The 19093-nt window shown below is 43.0% G+C and overlaps 1 protein-coding gene across 18 annotated transcripts in view; it reads left to right on the top strand.

Moving 5' to 3' along the window:
• Positions 1 to 19093, top strand: part of APBB2 (amyloid beta precursor protein binding family B member 2) — a 373668-nt gene that overhangs the window by 13739 nt on the left and 340836 nt on the right. For 5 of the 18 annotated variants that reach the window (XM_073805178.1, XM_019928280.3, XM_019928281.3 and 2 more), the window contains exon 1: positions 13936 to 14401. The exons of 4 other annotated variants lie outside the window; for them this stretch is intronic. The gene's annotated coding sequence lies outside the window, so the exon portion shown is untranslated. Of the gene's footprint in view, positions 1 to 13932; positions 14402 to 19093 lie in introns of those variants that run through there. 9 more of the 18 variants (XM_019928276.3, XM_073805175.1, XM_019928286.3 and 6 more) reach the window with 5 other exon arrangements.

Raw genomic sequence — 19093 nt, 5'->3', positions numbered from 1 at the left:
TATATGTCCATGCCACTCTCACTTCGTCCCAGCTTACCCTTCCCCCTCCCCATGTCCTCAAGTCCATTCTCTACATCTGCGTGTGATGTGATTTTAAACATTTCATTTGCATAAAGCAAAAGTTCGTGGGAGAATGAGTAGAAACAAGTAGAGATGTTGGGGATGACTCTGCTGGCTTTCCCTCTCTTCTTCCCCAGCCACCCTCAGTGTTTCTGTATCCTTTTAGCAATGAGTAAAAGGGAAAAACATAATTCTCATGTATTCATTCTTAATTCATCTAAAGGATGTGCATTTCAGGGGTGTTTCTTCAAGGAGACTAACTGGGAACGAAAGAGAACTGGTATCATGTTTAGTGAAATAAACCGGTCACGAAAGGACCAATATCGTATGAATGTCCTTATATGTGGTGCCTGGAGAAGTCAGGTTTACAGAGACAAAGTGGAAGGTGGTCGCCAGGGCCTGGAAGGAAGAGGTCATAATGGGGAGTTATTGTTTAATGGGTTCAGAGTATCAGGTGGGGAAGATGAAAAAGTTCTGGAGATGGATGGTGGTGATGGTTGCACAGCACTGTGAATGTGCTTAATTCCACAGAACTGTACACCTAAAAATGGCTAAAATGATAAATTTGGTTATGTACACTTTACCACAATTAAAAAAAAGGTTTAACCCCTCCCCCCCCCCAAAAAAGAGAACTGGTCCTGTGTCCTCACCAGCAGAGGTACCGTGACCCAAGGACTTCTGACTTATTGTCAATGTGGAACCTGAAGGAGGAGTTAATTTGCACTGGACTGAAGCTGCTGGGGCAGCTCTTCTGATGTCTGTGCAGTCTGCCCCCGGGGCTGAGGCTCTGAGATTGTGCGGGTTCCCAGGACCCCAGGAGCTGGGGAGGGTACAGGTGCCACTCAGCTGAACCTGATCCTCAACTCCTGTGTTTTCAAAAGCTTTCTTTAGTGTAGGACTAACACTGATCCAGACAAGTTTGAAATCGTGAAGTTTGAAATTGGGTATGCTCTATGTGGGTTTGAAGTTTGAAATTGGGTATGCTCTGTGTGGGTCATGTTTTTGGTCATGTATGTTACTGACTTCTGCTTTGAAGATGAAGCGATTTGGTAAAAATTAATCTTCATTGGGATGTCCTCAAAAACTGTGGCACCTTTCCCATGTATTCTGTTGAGTGTGCCTTCATAGCCAAGCGACCAGCTGGCCTCACCCTTCTTTTGCCTTGTCCATTTGTGGTTCTAAAGAGAGCATGGACTTCAGATCTAGACAGAGCTGAGTTTCACTTTGGGCCCTGCCTTGGGATAGGTGGATATAGGTGGGTGCCCTGCCTGAGCCCCAGTTTCTCTCTATAAAATATCTAGAGTGATACCTACCTGGGTGGGAGGGTTTCCTGTGATAATGTGAAAATGTGTGCTATAAAGTGATCAAGATATTTACTGCCTTGATTTCCTGTTGTTGAAGTCGTTGGTAGGTGGACCAGGATTTTAGATTAACTCCACATCGGTTACTGTGCTGTGGAAGATGGTCCTTGATCAAAAACTTACATATGTTTAGTATTAAAATATTTAAACAGATAATTCTTTTAAAGAAGAATGATGGGGAGATATTTGTAATTGGTAGTAGGTTTTTTTTTTTTTTTTTGTGGTACACGGGCCTCTCACTGCTGTGGCCTCTCCCGTTGCGGAGCACAGGCTCCGGACGCGCAGCCCCAGCGGCCACGGCCCACGGGCCCAGCCGCTCCGCGGCATGTGGGATCCTCCCGGACCAGGGCACGAACCCGCGTCCCCCGCATCGGCAGGCGGACCCTCAACCACTGCGCCACCAGGGAAGCCCGGTAGTAGGTTTTTTTTTTTTTTTTGCGGTACGCGGGCCTCTCACTGCTGTGGCCTCTCCCGTTGCGGAGCACAGGCTCTGGACGCGCAGGCTCAGCGGCCACGGCTCACGGGCCCAGCCGCTCCGCGGCATGCGGGATCCTCCCGGACCGGGGCACGGGCCCGTGTCCCCTGCATCGGCAGGCGGACTCCCAACCACTGCGCCACCAGGGAAGCCCCCCGGTAGTAGGTTTTTAATGCTTTATATTCAACTACATAGTCTTGGTGTTGACTGTTACCTCCCCCCTCCCCTTTAAGTATCTTCAGAGAATGTGGATGACAGTTCCTCAGTGTCTTTGATGCCTCATATTATAGTTTAATAGGTGTGGAAGACCTACGGGCTGGGATTTGATGCTGGATTGGTCTCTATCAGCAAAAGTTACCTACTTTTTCTCACCTGAAGAGGATCCTGTAGAGATTATAAGGGTTAATGTTTATTGGGCACCTCCTGTGAGACAGCAGCCACTGTCTGTGATGCACGTGTTAACGTGGAGATCATTTGGTCCCATGCGCCTGTGAAGTAGCTGCTGTAGTTATCTGCAGATACAGGTGGGGAAGCTGAGGCTCACCCAGTTTGTCCCAGGGCACACAGCTAGAGCAGGTGATAGGATTGGGCTGAGTGTAGATTATGAGGACAGAACTCGGCATGGGGAAGGCACTCGGTAAATGTGAATGCAGGTGCTTGAGTACACACACATACCCTTTAATTGATATTTCCCTGAGACGCAAGAGCGTTGCAAAATCAGGAAATATCCTGGGAAAGTAGAGAGAGTCTAAGGACCAACCAGCATGAGAAAGCTCGTGTCAGAAACACAAACTGTGTTTGGTTGTAATTGTAGCTGCTTTGCATTTCTTTCTAATTGCTGTTTTAAACAAAGAAAATGTCTATACTCTCTGTAGTGTGATATATACTTTCAAAGGATTGTAACTGGGGTTGTGATATTTTTCTTGAGGAAAAAAATCAGTTATTTCTTTAATCATTGAGCATTCTGTCCTGAGAATGCGCTCAGTATAATTAGAGAGGATAAGCTCCAGCCGCCAGGGGTGAGCAACTGGCGGTCTTGAAATGTTCTGTAAATGTATTAGTCTGAAAATTGCATTTTAATGCAGTGTACTAGCAAAACTGAATTTTACTTGCTAATTTATTCCATGTTAATAGTGACCTTTTTCTACAGGAAGCCTGTTACTTTATTAAAAAAAATATATAGGTCATTTGTTTCTTCCAAAATAATTGAACGATCTTTTGGAATAACCTATTAGTACTTCCACTTCTATTTGAGTCAGGATAGTGATGGAATACAAGAAAGCAGATAGAATTTCAGGTCAAGAATTTGATTTTAGGAAATATCATTTTCCCTATGATGTTTGCTTTGACTAGCTTTGGTGTACTGTGCATCCTGACTTAAATGCTATATTTTGATCTTTAAAATGAGTTAAGGCAACTTTGTGGTCCTTTTTGCCATCTGGGTGATGCTAGTATAATAAAATGTATTCATTGAATTAGTTATCAATAATGTCATCTAAGAAAACCATCTTAATAATTCCTGAGTAGTGAGTTGGTTAACAATTATTTATGCCAGAGAATTTCCCCAAGTCTGTTTTAATAAACAAATAAATAATTTATTTATTTGGCTGTGCTGGGTCTTAGTTGCGGCACACAGGATCTTTAGTTGCGGCATGCAGGATCTTTTTTTTTTTTTTTTTCATGCAGGATCTTTAATTGTGGCATGCGGGCTCTTTTAGTTGTGGCATGTGGGCTCTTAGTTGCGGCATGTAGGATCTAGTTCCCTGACCAGGGATCGAACCTGGGCCCCCTGCATTGGGAGCATGGAGTCTTAACTGCTGCACCACCAGGGAAGTCCCTAAAGGGCCAAATTCTGAATTAGCCTGTTTTGGAAATTTCTGGTTGTTTCCTTAGCATACAGAGAAAATCAGGCTTCCAGTGTGTGGTAAAGGTATTTCACATGATTAACAGATAAAGAAAGCACAGTTGATGTAGGGTGCATGTGCAAGTTTGACATTAGACTCTGGAGGTATAGGGAAGCTATCAATGGGAGAAATTTGAAACACACCTGTTAACCTGCATAGTTGTGTACTTCATTTACATGTTTCCTTGAGGGCTAATTTTTGTTAATAAAAATTTGAAGGCCGCATGTAATCTTTAACTGTTAGCTGTAGGCCCCAAAGAATCAAAAGAAATGGATACCTCTCTTAAGAGTTTTAAAAGAGAGTATCAAATGATTATAGGTCGCTATTATAGAATATTGTTTGATGATTGTTCATTGGTCAAAATTCAGAAGTATTGCCTTGATGGAAGAAATGGAGAGAGAAATGAAGAGAGTGGGAAGGTAAGCAGATTATAAGTATTTTACTTCGAATTTTTCTGGTATATTAACTGGCTTCCATTCTAGGGAAATACTTGCTTTTTTATGATAAAGTTTCTAATTTACTTAAAATATGTTTACATTTTGATTGTGTTCTGTTTACCTTGTATGTAAAGAAACGCTTGAATCTCAAACATTGAACCCTTGAATCTCAAACATTGAACCACTCCCCTCTGTATTCAAAAGAGTGATTTGAGAGCTAACAAATTTTGCACCGATCAAGAGAATTAACTGGCTAGAAAAACGGAGTCATTTACCTGCATCTGTGGAGTCAGTTCTGTATAGGGTATTTGTTACCTTCAGAACTGTGTCTCTCCCCTTGTGCACCCCCCACCCCCAACAAATACCTTGAAGTCTTAACCTCTGGTACTTGTGAATGTGACCTTATTTACAAAATGGTCTTTGGAGATGTCAAGTTAAGATGAGGTGAAACTGGTGTAGGGTGGACGCTTAATCCATTGTAACTGGTGTCCTTATCGGAAGCGAAATTTGGGCATAGACACAGACTGGGAGAATGCCACGTGAAGACAGAGATACACAGACACAGAAGAAAGATGACTATGTGACGATGAAGGTTACGCCAGGGCTACCAGAAGCTGGAAGAGGCTAGGAAGGATCCTCTCCTAGATGCTTTGGAGCGCGCATGGCCCTGCCAACACCTTGATGTCAGAATTCAAGCCTCTAGAACTCTTAAGAGAATACGTTTCTGTTGGTTAAGGCACACAGTTTGTGTTTGTTCCAGCAGGCCCAGGAAGCGACAAGACTTTATAGAGTCAGACTGCTTAAGTTTGAATCCTGGCTTCACATTCTAATGTTGTGGTCTTGAACCTCAAGTTATAAGGCAAGCTATTTATTTATTTTTGCGGTACGCGGGCCTCTCACTGTTGTGGCCTCTCCCGTTGCAGAGCACAGGCTCCGGGCGCGCAGGCCCAGCGGCCATGGCTCACGGTCCCAGCCGCTCCGCGGCATGTGGAATCCTCCCAGACCGGGGCACTAACCCGTGTCGCCTGCATCGGCAGGTGGACTCTCAACCACTGCGCCACCAGGGAAGCCCATAAGGCAAGTTATTGAAACTCGTGGTGCCTCAGTTTCCTCATCTGTAAAGTAGGACTAAAAAGAATCCCTTCCTCATGAGGTCATTTTGAAGATAAAGTAATCTATGTTTAATACCTTGGCAGTGCCTGGTGCTATTACATGTGAAAAATTCAGTTGTTTAAAAACTATATAGAAATGATTTTTGATCCTTCAACAAATATCTGTTGAGCTTCTTTTTTAATGACAACCCTCATGCTAGACAGTGAGTGTTCAGGGTGAACCCTCATAGATCCTTTAGAAAGAAGATTCCACGTGGCATCTTTATGGGCAAGAACTGGCTTTGACCTTTCCTTGGACCTTGGGAAGCCCAGTACAGGACCTATGAACTGCGCAGTCAGTGAGCATGGAGCCAGACTGCCTGGGGTCAAATTCTGGTTCTTGCTAGCTTTGACCTTGGGCGATAACAGAATCGTTAACGTTCTCTGCCTCCACATCTGCAAAATGGTGACAATAATTGTACTTTTGTCAATAGGGTTATGGTAAGGATTAAGTGAATTAAAACACATGAAGTGCCTAGAATAGTAAGCACTTAATAAATGTTGTTGTTATATTATTAAATAAACCCAGAAAGCTTTCAAACTTGTAAATTAATTCATTTGTTTGAAATTTATTAAGTGTGGAGAATTCAGATATGAATCAGATACAGCTCCTTTTCACATAGAATGAATAGTTAAGTCAGGGAAGATTAATTCACTTACACTTTGATGAAATAGTATATGAACAAAGAAAATGGTGGTAGAAAGTAGAAAGAGCATGATTAATTCTCAGGGTTTCAGAGTATCAGGGAAGGTTTCCCACATATGGGTTTTGGAGGTTGAATAATTCTCAGGGTTTCAGAGTATCAGGGAAGGTTTCTCACATATGGGTGTTGGAGGTTGAATAGGAGTTTTCTAGGCAGCAAAGGAAAGAAAGAACATTAGGGGAAATGGGAGTAGTATATCCAAAGGCATGGAGTATTACCACCATGGCATGCACAGGAGATACAGCCAGTGGTTACTCATAGTGGTACAAGAGTATAGGTCCTAGAGCCAGGATTCAAATTCTGCCACTTACTGCTGTGTCTCCTTAAGCTAATTTCTTGACCTCTCTGTGCCTCTGTATTTTCATCTTTTAAATAGGGATAACAGACTTTGGGAGGATTAAATGGGCATATTAATTTGAAGTGCTTAGATCAGTGCTTGTCCAAAGTAAGTGTTTTAAAAAAAGTATTGGCTCTAATTAATGTTATTACTCTTCAATTTGCTAAAAGAAGACAAGGGCTAAGAGGGTTCCCTTAAGATTCTTAATCGAGTTCAGCGATTCCTGTGGGCTTGGATAAATGCTGTACCCTTGGGTCTGTATACTCTCTTGAAACAGCTTTCACCATTTGAACATTTGGGTTAGGAGGTGAAAAAAATACATTGTTTAAGTAGAGGAAAAAGTGATTAAAGGAGGCCAGACATTGGCACAAAACTTTGTGCAGATTGCTGATTAGGCAAAATTAAAAGAATAAACCAGCATGTTGAGCCAACATGGTTTTGTTTTTAGATCTGGTGAACCACCTGTATCTTTAAGTGATCAATTTAAAGATGGTTTGGTTTATTGTTAATTGTCTCCAAATTACCCGGTGACATCAGTCTGTGTTCTGAACCAGGGTAAGTTTAGAAAAACCATCACTGGAACACAGCCCATTGGTGGTGCTGCTAAATTGGCAGGTGTTTAGAGGTGAAAGGAGGCGTGTGGCCTCGGGATTTCTTTGGCTACACTTCTCAGAGCTGTGATGACAAATGCATGAATGATTTCAGCTGTGGTCCAATCTACTTTTATTTTTAGTTTCTAAAGGGGGGTGTCATTTCCAGTTGTGGTTTTCTTTGATCATGAGAGTCAAATGTACTCATTATGACAACACTTAGGCAGAAAGAAAATAAAAAGTAAACCATCACCAGAAATGTCAACATTTGGAGATAATAATTGTTAACACTTGGGGTAGAGCCTGCTAAGCCTCTTGCCACTTGCAAAAAAATTAGGCCTTTCTCGACTGCAGGGGCAGTAAGGCCAGCATTGGACACAGGGCAGGCTGGTGAGTGAGATTTTTGGGGAGATGTTTAATTAGAAAATTCAGGACAGGAACAACATAATGATGATCATGGAATTGTTTTACACTAAACTAGTTAAAAATGTTGGTGAAATAAGTCGCTGAAAAAAGGTTATATTTACTCACTAAGCATTTTTAAAAATAAATTTATTTAGTTTTATTTATTTTGGGCTGCATTGGGTCTTTGTTGCTGCACATGGGCTTTTCTCTAGTTGCGGCAAGTGGGGGCTACTCTTCGTTGTGGTGCGCAGGCTTATTGCTGTGACTTCTCTTGTTGCAGGGCATGGGCTCTAGGCACATGGGCTTCAGTAGTTGTGGCTCATGGGCTCAGTAGTTGTGGCGCACAGGCTTAGTTGCTCCGCGGCATGTGGGATCTCCCCAGACCAGGGCTCGAACCCGTGTCTCCTGCATTGGCAGCAGATTCTTAACCACTGCGCCACCAGGGAAGCCCATCATTAAGCGTATTTATTGAGTGCCAGTGAGATGCTAGGGATACAGCAGTGAACACAGCACAGCAGATAAAAATCTGAGCCTTTGTGGAAGTTGCATCCATTGTCAGGATTATAGACAGTAACTAAATCAAATAAGTAATTGATATCATAAGGAGGAAGTACTGTGGAGAAAAATGAACCAGACCAGAGGGATGGGGTGGTAAGGGGAGGGTGAGAAGGAGGGGATGTGATTTTATTTTATTTTTTAAATTGAAGTAGAGTTGATTTACAATGCTGTGCCAATTTCTGCTGCACAGCAAAGTGACTCAGTTATACACATATATGAATATATTTACACACATTCTTTTTTTATATTCTGTGTGATTTTAAATGGGGGGCAGTCAGGGAAGGCTTTACAGAGAAGGTATTTGAATCAACACTTGAAGGAGGTGAGGGAGGGTGGCCTGTGCTGTGCATACTTGGGGAACGAGTGTTCCAGGCAGTGGTGTTCGAGGAGCGGGAGGGTATCAGCATGGCTGCAATGAGGGGAGAAGGAGTGGATGGGATCAGAGAGGTGAAAAGGTGGGGTGAAGGGCTGAAACATCCCTCTAGGGCTGGTTGGGCCATTGGAACAGCCTTGACTTTAATGCCAATTAAGATGTGAAGCCACTGGAGGGTTCCCAGCCAGGGGTAACTGTTACATTTCACAAGGGTCATCTGGTGGCTGTATGAGAATAGATTTTAGGAGTGCTGAGTGGACTCAGGGAAATCAGTCCAAAGATGGTTGTGGTAATCTGGTTTGAGAGATGATGGAGAGTTGGACAAGGCCAGTAGCGGTGGGAGTGACTGGATTCTTAGTATATTTTCAAATTGGAGCCAGTGGGATTTACTGATGGCTTGAATGTGGGGTGTGAGAGAAAGGGAGGAGTCAAGGATGATTCCACGGATTTTAGTCTGAGCAGCTGGAAGTATGAGGCTGCTCTGAACTGAGATGGAGAAGACTATGATTGAGTGGAGCAGGCTTTGGTGAGGGAGTGTCAAGGTCTGAATGTGTCCCCACACCAAATTCTTATGTTGGAAACCTTACCCACTAATGTGATGATACTAGGAGATGTGGCCTTTAGATAAGGTCATGAGGGTGTACCCCTCATGAATGGGATTAGTGCCTTTATAAGAGTTATGAGAGAGCTTGCTAACCCTCTGTGCTGTCCGCCACGTGAAGATATGAGAAGTTGGCAGTCTGTATCCTTCCTGGAAGAGGGTTTTCATTAGACACCGGATCTGCTGGTGCCTTGATCTTGGACATCCAGCCTCCAGAACTGTGAGAAATAAATTTCTGTTGCTTTAAAGCCATCACTCTATGGTATTTTGTTATAGCAGCCTGAATGGATAAAGACAAGGTGGATCAGGAGTTCAGCTTTGAATATGGCAGTTTGATGTGTTTAACAGACGTTGATTGGAGATGTGGACCCAGCAGTTGGATCTAGGAGTCTGGAGCTTAGGGGAGAGGTCTGAGCTGGAGTTACAGGTTTGGGAGTATAAAGATCATCCAGAGAGGGAGTGAAGTTAGAGAAGACTTGCACTGGCAAGTTAGGGTTGGGGAGATGAGAGGAAGAAGAAGCAAAGGAGACTGAGAGGGACTGGGCAGTGATGGAGGAGTGTGATGTCTTAGAAGCCAACTGAAGATGTATTTCAAGGGGGAGGTGTGATCGCCTGGGTCAAATCTAAAAGTAAATCACATCTCTGTATAAAACTGTAGTAATTATTGAAAACTTATGTTTGTTCTTTAGGTTTTATCTTATTTACTTCTCAGGATATACAGAATGAAGTATAAATGCCCCATTCTTTCTTCCTGCTCCCTGTATGTAGCATAGTTAATAGTTAATAGTGTGGGTAACCTTCCAGATGTGTGTATTTATATATCATATTGATATCGGTGTATCTATATCTATTTGTAAACTTTTGTCTTAAGATATTTCAAATATACAAATATCCCAATAAGTAAAGACTAATGTATTAGATCCTGATGTGACCATATTAAAGAAATGTGACCACTTCTCTGGATGACTTAAAATTTATCTTTACTTCCTTATTATTAGAGTTCATACGCATACGTACACCTTCTTGCTTGTGTGCACACGTGTGTGTTCTCTCTCTCTCTCTCTCTCTCTCCCTCTCCCTCTCCCACACCTCCTCAGGCTCTTCCAACCTGCCCAAGGCTGTGCTGTATTTTTCAGACAGCTGCAGTAACAGCAGAAACGGTGGTCCTGCTCCCAGCTGGGTCTTGGGAGAGCTGCAGAATTAATGATGCAGAAAACAGCAGCCTCCACAAGGAAACGTGAAGCTTGCTGATGAAAGTAGCCTCGGGGAGCCCCAGGTTTCCATTTGGAGAGCCCAGGAATGCCAGTGGGAGAATCATCATCTAGAAGAAAGTCTGAGGCTTTGGTGTTCTTCAGTCTGTACCTCAGATCCTAGCTCTGGCACGTAACTGTGATGATGGACCAGTCGCACCCCAGTGTTCTTCATCTATGGACTGGAGAGATCAATTCCCACCTTAAAAGGTTGTGAGGTTTGTAGGTGATAATGTGTGTAGGTAAAGTGCCTAAGAGAGGGCCTATCACATAGTAGGTTCCAATTACATTCATTCTTTCCCCCAGGTCTTTCTCATCTTTTTCCTATTTTACTGTTGAGGTAATCAGTGGATGAAATGTATATTATTTAAGTAAATATATTCTGGTTATCTAGAAAGGAATCTTGAGATTAAAGAATTTTAGTACATGAAGTAGTTGAGCTGAGACTAGAATTCTGCCAGTTTTTTGTTTTTGTTTTTTAAATCCAATTTCTTAGCCAGTAAGCTTTTATTTTATTTATTTTTGGCTGTGTTGGGTCTTCGTTACTGTGCGCGGGCTTTCTCTAGTTGCGGCGAGCAGAGGCTACTATTCCTTGTGGTGCGCGGGCTTCTTATTGCTGTGGCTTCTCTTGTTGTGGAGCACGGGCTCTAGGTGCGCAGGCTTCAGTAGTTGTGGCATGCGGGCTCAGTATTTGTGGCTCGTGGGCTCTAGAGCACAGGCTCAGTAGTTGTGGTGCACGGGCTTAGTTGCTCCATGACATGTGGGATCTTCCTGGAGCAGGGCTCAAACCCATGTCCTCTGCATTGGCAGGCGGATTCTTAACTACTGCGCCACCAGGGAAGTCCCTAGCCATGAAGGTTTAAAAGAATTTTACTGAAGGTGTGTTGAATTGTTCAAAATCCAGTACACATTTATTGCACTGTACTAGGGCAGTGTATAAGGTGCTTAGGGGACAAAAGTGAGTGCACTGACCCCAGCCTGTCTCCCTGGGGCTCACAGATAAACAGTGTTAGCGTATGGAGACCTGTTCCTTTAACACAGAAGAAGGATCAATAAATTACATCTGGGGGGTTTTAGAGAAAGTAGGAGAGAGGAGATGACATACTATGTCAGGGCCACAGTTCTACACCTGAAGAATCTGGAGTCAGATTCTTCACGTCCAGAACATTTAGGTAATGACTTCCTTGGGGAAGCTCAATGGTACATAAATTACATACAGATGTTCATAAATGTGCATTTACTTGTACTGAGGACTTCGGTCTGTGAAGACGCTTTTGTCGCTTGATTTTTGAAGTGGGCCTGTTTTGTTATCAGGTAGCTGTGGTGAGTGAGTTGTTTCGAGGAAGGGATTTGTTATCCCTGTAAAGCTGCAGGGCTAGGAGAATTTAATTTACTCGTGAAATTTAAAAATTAAGGCATAGCTTCTGTAGAGGGAAGTACACAAATCTTAGGTGTACAGCTGGATGAGTTTTCCCGTAAGTATGCACCTGTGTAGCCATTAGCCAGAGTAAGATAGAGAACATTTCCATCCTTCCCGCAGCTTTCTTCTTGTCCCCTTCCATAGGATATCCCTCCCATTACACCTCTGTCACTGTAGCTGAGTTTTCCCTGTTTTGAACTTCACATATTTGGAGTCATACAGTATGTGCTCTTTCATGTTGGCGCTCTAACGCTCAACCTCCCATGTTGTTGTGAGTTGCAGTAGTTCATTCTTTTCCGCTCTGTGTGAATATACTTCCACTTATTCATTGTGTGAATATACTTCCACTTATTCACATTACTGTTGACAGATAGTTGGTTTCCCGATTTTTGGCTATTGAGAATAATGGTGCTATGAATATTCTTGTATATGCCTTTTGGTGGACACGTACCATGCATTTCTTCTAGGTGTATTCTTAGGCATGGGATTGCTGGTCGTCCAGCCTTAATGGAGTCAAAGTGGTTGTACAGGTTTACATCCCTGCCAGCTATGTGTGATGCCACCACCTTTTAACCCTTTTAGGACTTGCTGTGTTCCCCACCGTCGTTAACAGCACCACCGTCCCCACAGGCACCAAAGCTGGAAACCTTCCTGCCTGTTTAAGATCCTTTTCTTTTGCCTTGTCCAGGTAGGTCATCGACAGGAATGGCCAGTCTTCTGAAATGTCCCAGGAATCTGTTTTCTCTTTTTAGTCCCCAGATGTCTTCCAAATGGAGTGGAGAGCTGAACTTCAGCAGTGATAATAATGAGGGTCTCATTAGGATTCATTTTTGCATGGTTCGATTGTTGGCATAGCGGTAAGGGATGACACATTGTATTTTGGAACTTCCTGGATTCTCCTTAATGGCAACCAGGTAGCAGAGAACTGAAGCTCGCGGTTGCAAAGTGAGCATGCACAGGCACCCTGCAAAGTTAGCTGCATACCAGACAAATGAATAATAACATGCTAATTATTATCCTGCCTTGGAGAAGGTCTGGTAGAGTTATAGCTTCAGGCACTGTGTAAGACCTAGCTTTTTTTTTTTTTTAAGACCTAGCTTTTTAAGCTGGCAAAACATTGATTACTATTTTTAGTTCAATTTCTACCCTTAAAAAAAAGGTCGCATACTCCTTGCTACTCCTGGATGGTTTTATGTATTTTAATTAATGTTATCTTATTGCCTTTGTGCTCCGAGGCTGCTTTGGTGAAAGATGTAATTTCAGAAGGCTGATGAAATTAGATGGGTCTCACTGGGAAGACTCTGTTATTCATATTTATGGTTATAAAATATTTCAGGTACATCTATGTATGACATTCCTGGGCTCTAGGAACACAGTGTTCTGAAACCATTTGTCTTAGAGTAGTTCAGACCAGTGGAACAGTAGTAACTCTAGTTTAGGGGTGATTTTGTTGGTTTTGGTGTTAAACATGTCTTTACATTTTCCCCTTAGAATCTCATCGTGCAATGATATGTAAAGAAGTGAAAGTAATTCTATAAACCAAGCACACACAACCCTCCCAGCTTTATTACTTTATAGTCAGACCTCACATATTCTTGACTGAATTGCCATGAGATATGGAACCCGGTAGAAACCAGCTCTATTTGGGTCTGAATGAGTAGCCAGCTGTGGAGCATGGAAAATATATTTTAAATCATTTGCCAGAGCTGAATGCAGTTAGTCTTGCAATAAAGTGAAAGGCAGTTCTCTGAGAAAGAAAAAAGAATGTCTTGAGTGAGGCTTGAAGTAAGACGCAGTCAATAAAGAGAAAGGCTGTAATAAGCTATTTATTATGATCAATGCTGAGCAGAGTTTCTCATTAGTGGGAGTTAAGAATTAACATATAAGATGTCACAAAGCTATCGAACAGTGATTATACAGTATCTTTCCTAAAGGTTAGGGTCCTGAAAACCCTCTCGATGGTAGAACTTGAGGTTGCAAAATTTAAAATCCTAGGAGGAAGGGAAGAGTCAGGAGTCTCAAGATAATAAGCGCATCTCAGGAACTTTGTGCACAACTTTTTTCGAAGTTTCTCTGAAATCAAATAGCCATGTGTACTTTAGAAACCTCATGCCTAGTTTCATTGTGATAGTGTGTATTCCTTTTGCTTTGTGACTATATTAAGAGGCTTTTGTTTTATCCAGGGGCTAGTCTCCTATCCAAATGGTCAATGCCTTCCCTCCCCGCCCCGCCCCGCCCCGCCCCTTTCCTTCCTTCCAGTATTCCCATTTAGTCATTTCCTGTTTTGTACCAGGTAGTATTTTAGGCTTTGGGGACACATTGAACCAAAGTCCCTTCCCTCAATAAGATTACGTTCAGGTTGTGGAAGGTAGACAAGTGTCTCAGGGTTGGGTTTTCCTGAAGCAGACGCTGAGATGGAGTTGGGGGAACAAGATGTTTATTTGGGATCAACACGGTGAACAGAAGAAGGTGGAAGCAGCATTGGGCCGAGGAAGAAGTTGAACTGTGATGCAGATTTGACGTGACAGAGCCCCCACCAGCCTGTGGAGACCTCTGGAGTGACGTGGATTCCCTGGCAGAGGTTCCGACACTGAGCGATGACCTCACTCCTTTCAGGTGTGTTACCAGGTGCAGCTGCCCCGGGAGGGGTGTGGCCTCCGGCCGGAAGCTCTCTGCACTAAGGCTGACCAGCTGACCCCGAGGAGCTGGGCCCTGGAGCCTGTCTACCTGCAGCTGCTCTGCGGGTCTTAGCAGTGGATCTTCCAGTCTATCACAGTAAGTGTTTAAAGTATCTGGAGGTGACAGCACAGTGATGGAGGAAGATAAAGCTTGGGAGGGGAGTGGAGAGTGTTGGAGGGAGAAGGCCTTATGGAGGCATTTAAACAGAAACCTAAAGGAACTGAGGGCGCTGGGGCAGAGCAGGCCGGGCTATGGGAAGAGCTGGGCCCTGAGGAGGAGTGTGTCTGGCCTGTTGGGGGAACGTCAAGGGGCCCAGTGTGTGAGTCGGGGTACAGTCATGTGCGGCCTTCGGGCCGTGGCACGGAGTTCACCTTTATTCTGTGTGAGGTGGTGTATTAATTTGCTAGGGCTGCTGTAATAGAGTACCACAGACTGCATGGCAAAACACCAGAAATGTATTGTTTCACAGTTCTGGACGTTCTGAGTCCACGATCAAGGTATTGTAGGGTTGGTTCCTTCTGATAGCTGTGAGAGAGTCTCTGTTCCATCTCTCTCCTAGCTTTTGATCATTTGCTGGCAGTAGTTGGTGTTCATTGGCTTGCAGGTCTCGGCCTTCATCTTCACATGGCGTTCTCCCTATGTGTGTGTCTTTGTGTCCAAATTTCCCCTTCTTATGAGGACACCAGTCATATTGGACTAGGGCCCACCCTAAGGACCTCGACTGATTAATCTGTGATGACCCTCTTTCCAAATAAGGTCACATTCCGAGGTGTTGGGGGTTAAGACTTCAACATATGAATTTGTGGGGGAAACACTTCAACCCACAACAGGTAGGAAACCATTAGAGCGTTTTGAACAGGTTAATAATATAATAATCGGATTTATGTTTTTTTTGTAAAAAATGCTTTGTGGAGATCAGAATGAAGGGAGGAAGCAGAAGCATTGCTATAACTGAGGCAGGAAATGATGTTCGCTGTGCCAGGTGCTAGAGGTGGTAGTGAGTGGTCAGGTTCTCGACATAAGGTAGAGCTGTTATCCCGTTAGATTAGATTAGAAGTGGAGAGAAGAGGGGAGAGAAAGAGAGGAAACAAACGCAGAGGCAAGGATGGCTCCTGAACAACTGGAAGAATGGAGTTGCCATGTACTGAGATGGGCAAGGTTTTGGGAGGAGCCAGTTAGGTGGTAATAGTAGGAATTTGATTTAGGACTTAAGTTTGTGATGCCTGCTAGACACTCATGTAGAGAGGCTGAGCAGGCAATTGGATACATGAGAGATTCTGGAATCCAGAGTTCAAAGATGAGAAGGGACCAGCAAAGAAGACCCTAGAAAGAGGAGTCAGTGAGGTAGAAAGTGAACCCAAAGAAAGAGGGGGGCAGGGTTTCAGAAGGCATGTAATGAATATGTTTCAAGACAGAGTAATCATCCCTTAGAATAAGGATTCAGATTGACCACTGGCTTCAGCAACATGGAGGCCATTGGTGACTTTGACAAGAGCAGCTTTGATAGAACGACAGGGATGAAAGCCTGATTGGGGTGAACTCAACGGGAAGAGAGAAAGTAGAGGCTGTAAATATAGGCAGCTCTTACTTTTACGACTAGCTTGCTGAGGCTGGGGGCCCATGTTCACCCCAGAGGTACAGAGTAACTAGGATGCTAGAAAGGGGAAAACCTTTGGGAAACCTTTGTGTAACTGTCTTAGAATGGAGGTCAGGTACTTCTCAGGCTCCCTCCCCGTTTCTTTTACAGGGTTATTTAACCTTAACTCTGCTTGGTAATAACAACTTCATGCCGAAGTATGTTATGTTAGTCCCTCTCAGACAAGTTTTAACTCCTTTCCTCCAGCAGGATAATATAGTAATACTGAGTTCTTGAGGGGTGAGTAAGGTAGTCTTAGGGTTATATAGGATTAGTCATGAATTTATAAGGGAAGAAGAATTTGACCTGAAAGGAAATTTATCTGGGATTCACTTGCTTGAATAAGGAAAATGAAGAAATTGTACATAATTAGCCCTCAGGATAATTTACATTCAAAAACAATTTTAGTAGCTTCTCAATTTCATCCTTCGCGTATGTTAAAATCAAGAATTAGGAGTAAGGTGTAATTGACAGACTGGAATATCATCTCCTATCATCTTCCCAGTCCAACAAGGTAAGGAAGCAGAAGACCCCAAAGGGCAACTGCAGTAGTTAAACAGAAGGGCCTTGTGTTGTATCTGCACCTACTCAGTGACTCAGTGAAGCCATTAGGAAAAGCTCTGTGCACCTGCTGGGAACTGAATGTAGGTGAAGGTGTGAACTTAAACTTTCAGGGAGACCCGTACAATTTCAGAATCAAAGCAGATATTAAATGCTTTGTTTCTACAAGGCCATATTAGGTCTGAATCTTTTAAATATAAATGATAGAATTAAATTTGATCACTAATGTCCTCCCTTCTTTGAAGGGCACACCTATTCTGTTAACTCACAGAATTCGCAAATGTGATTATTTTGTGAGATGAAAGGGATTTTTTTCTTTCAGAGATTTATTCCCTTCTACTGAGTTCACAGAAGAAAAAAAGAGGGGGGGGGAGTGGAATTAAACTGCACAACGAGAAGAGCTTTAGATTTAATAAAAGGGAAGCTTTTCCTAATGAGGCTCCTTGAGGCTGGTCATGGCTTCTCTGGGATGTATAAATCACTGCCTCGTAGATGGTCAAGGTGTGGAAAGGCAGAGTGATCGGGAGACTTAAATGGGGGTGGGGAGGCCCCTTGGTCCATTGGAAGATGTAAGAAAACACTTGGGCAAGTTTCACTCTACTTTTAAAGACCCTCAAGCAAGCAAACCAGCACAATCCCACCATTCTGCAGGTTTACTTAGGCTTGTTCAAGACCTGTGGGACCACGGTGTTTGAAAGCAGTTGTGTCCGTGTAGGAGATCGTGAGGTAGAGACAGACATACAGCTTTATACGGATTCACAGACCCAAGCCTTCGCCCTCGAGACAAATGATTTCTCAGGTTTTTGTCCATTCCTCTCGTTATTGTGTTCTTGAAACTTTCCTTTTTGTCTTATCTGAGATTGGCCTCTTAAATTCAGCAATGAAATTTAGGTGGGAAAGAAAGAGGAGGATTAAAATTAGTTGGGTAGTGTTTCTATTAAATCTGGTAATGAGTTAACATTATGGAATACTGTTTTGTCTTCTTCCCCCCCGAGGCTGTAAAATATTGTCATTTCCAAGATAAAGGAAGATTCCTAGGCTACTGTCTTCCTTTCTTCTGAATTCATATATAATCTCGCATTATTAACCCTTTGCGGCTCTGTTTTATGCCAGTGTGTGTGTAATGGGAAATTTTAAATAAAGCCAGCTGTGTTAAATATTCATAGAATTGATTTTCACTTGTTTAAAGTCTTTGGTGACTTATCTTCAGGGAGTGTTAATACGGCAGTAATTCTGCATTACATTTCTTGCACCAACATTTAATTGATACTGTATTTCACGAGGATCATTGCAGGTTTATTGCTGTAGTACTTAGAGTTGTGGTTCTGTGCTAGTAATTCAGAGGAATCGGATTCCTTAATATGTTGTTTCCATTTTAATTGTGTGTGCTTTTGAGCTGACAAGTTTGAGAAGGGCCGATAACTGTTTAAAAGACCTGATGTACAAAAACCATTTTGGTGGAGTAGACCTGAAGATACTTTGCTTGTGGATGTCGTTGTGTGAGTCTTTTTTTTTTTTTAAATGATGGTACATAAATTTAATCTGTATTCCTTTTTAAAATGATATGAAAATTGATAAAATCTGTATTATTTTGGTGGATATTGGTGGCTGCTTTACTTCTTAATTAAGGTACCTGGGATGTCTCAGACTGTGAACAGCAGCAATTGTATTGCTTTTTAAAGCAGACTGATTTACATTGTTATTCTCTTCTAGAAACTGCAGTAGTTTTTCAAACCACTAGGACACCAGTATTCCAACTGTGCAGTTCTCATTGGAACCTCACGCAGTAGGACAGTTAGTAGGTGCTCACTATTCTATTGAAAGAACAAATAAATGTCTGTACAATGAAAGACATTTTGTTGAGTAAATACACAGATGTCCATGCACTAGAAATGGCACATATATGACACAGTAGTGGGCCCTGAAGGAAGGAGGAAGGTTTGCCCATCAATCACAGTCCTTAATAAATCCTGGCTGAATGAATGAAAAGCAGGAAAAGGGGCCGGAGGCAGTTCTAGGTGAGTAGAAGGAAAGAGTGAAAACCACAGAGGCTGGAAAGTGTGAGGCCAGGCCGAGGCCTTAGTATGTTTTATTGGATTTAACTCGGGCAGGAGAATATTCTGGAAGGAACTCCAGACTAGGGGTTGGCACTTTGGTTCTTTGCTACTGAATGTGACCTTGGGCGGCTCTGAATTTGGGGCCTCTGCCTTCCCTAAAGGCTTACTGTGAGGCTTAGATGAGAAAATTTATATGAGTGTTTTGCAAGCCATGAAGGGTCCTACCTACGAGGTGTTGCTGTGAGCCTTGATGAATGCTGAGGGCCATTCATTCATCCATCAAATACTTACCGCCACCTGCAGCAGGCCACGCCTTATGATAGACAGTGGTGGGTAAAATGCAGGCCGTACTTCCTGGGTTTTCGTTCTAGTGGTGAGAAAGGTATTAACCAAACAATCACTCACGTATGTAATTACAAACTGTGGTAAATACTGTGAAGTACAGTGTGCTAGTGGCTCATTTAGTCTGGTTCTGGGGTCTGAGGGTTACCCTGTACTGTATGGAGTCGTTAAGGTTCTTGCAGGGAGTGACTT

This window comes from Tursiops truncatus, chromosome 5 (assembly GCF_011762595.2).
Source record: "Tursiops truncatus isolate mTurTru1 chromosome 5, mTurTru1.mat.Y, whole genome shotgun sequence".
Classification (NCBI taxonomy): Eukaryota; Metazoa; Chordata; class Mammalia; order Artiodactyla; family Delphinidae; genus Tursiops; species Tursiops truncatus.
The sequence above is the reverse complement of the archived record's forward strand: the minus strand, read 5'-3'. Positions and strand labels throughout refer to the sequence as shown.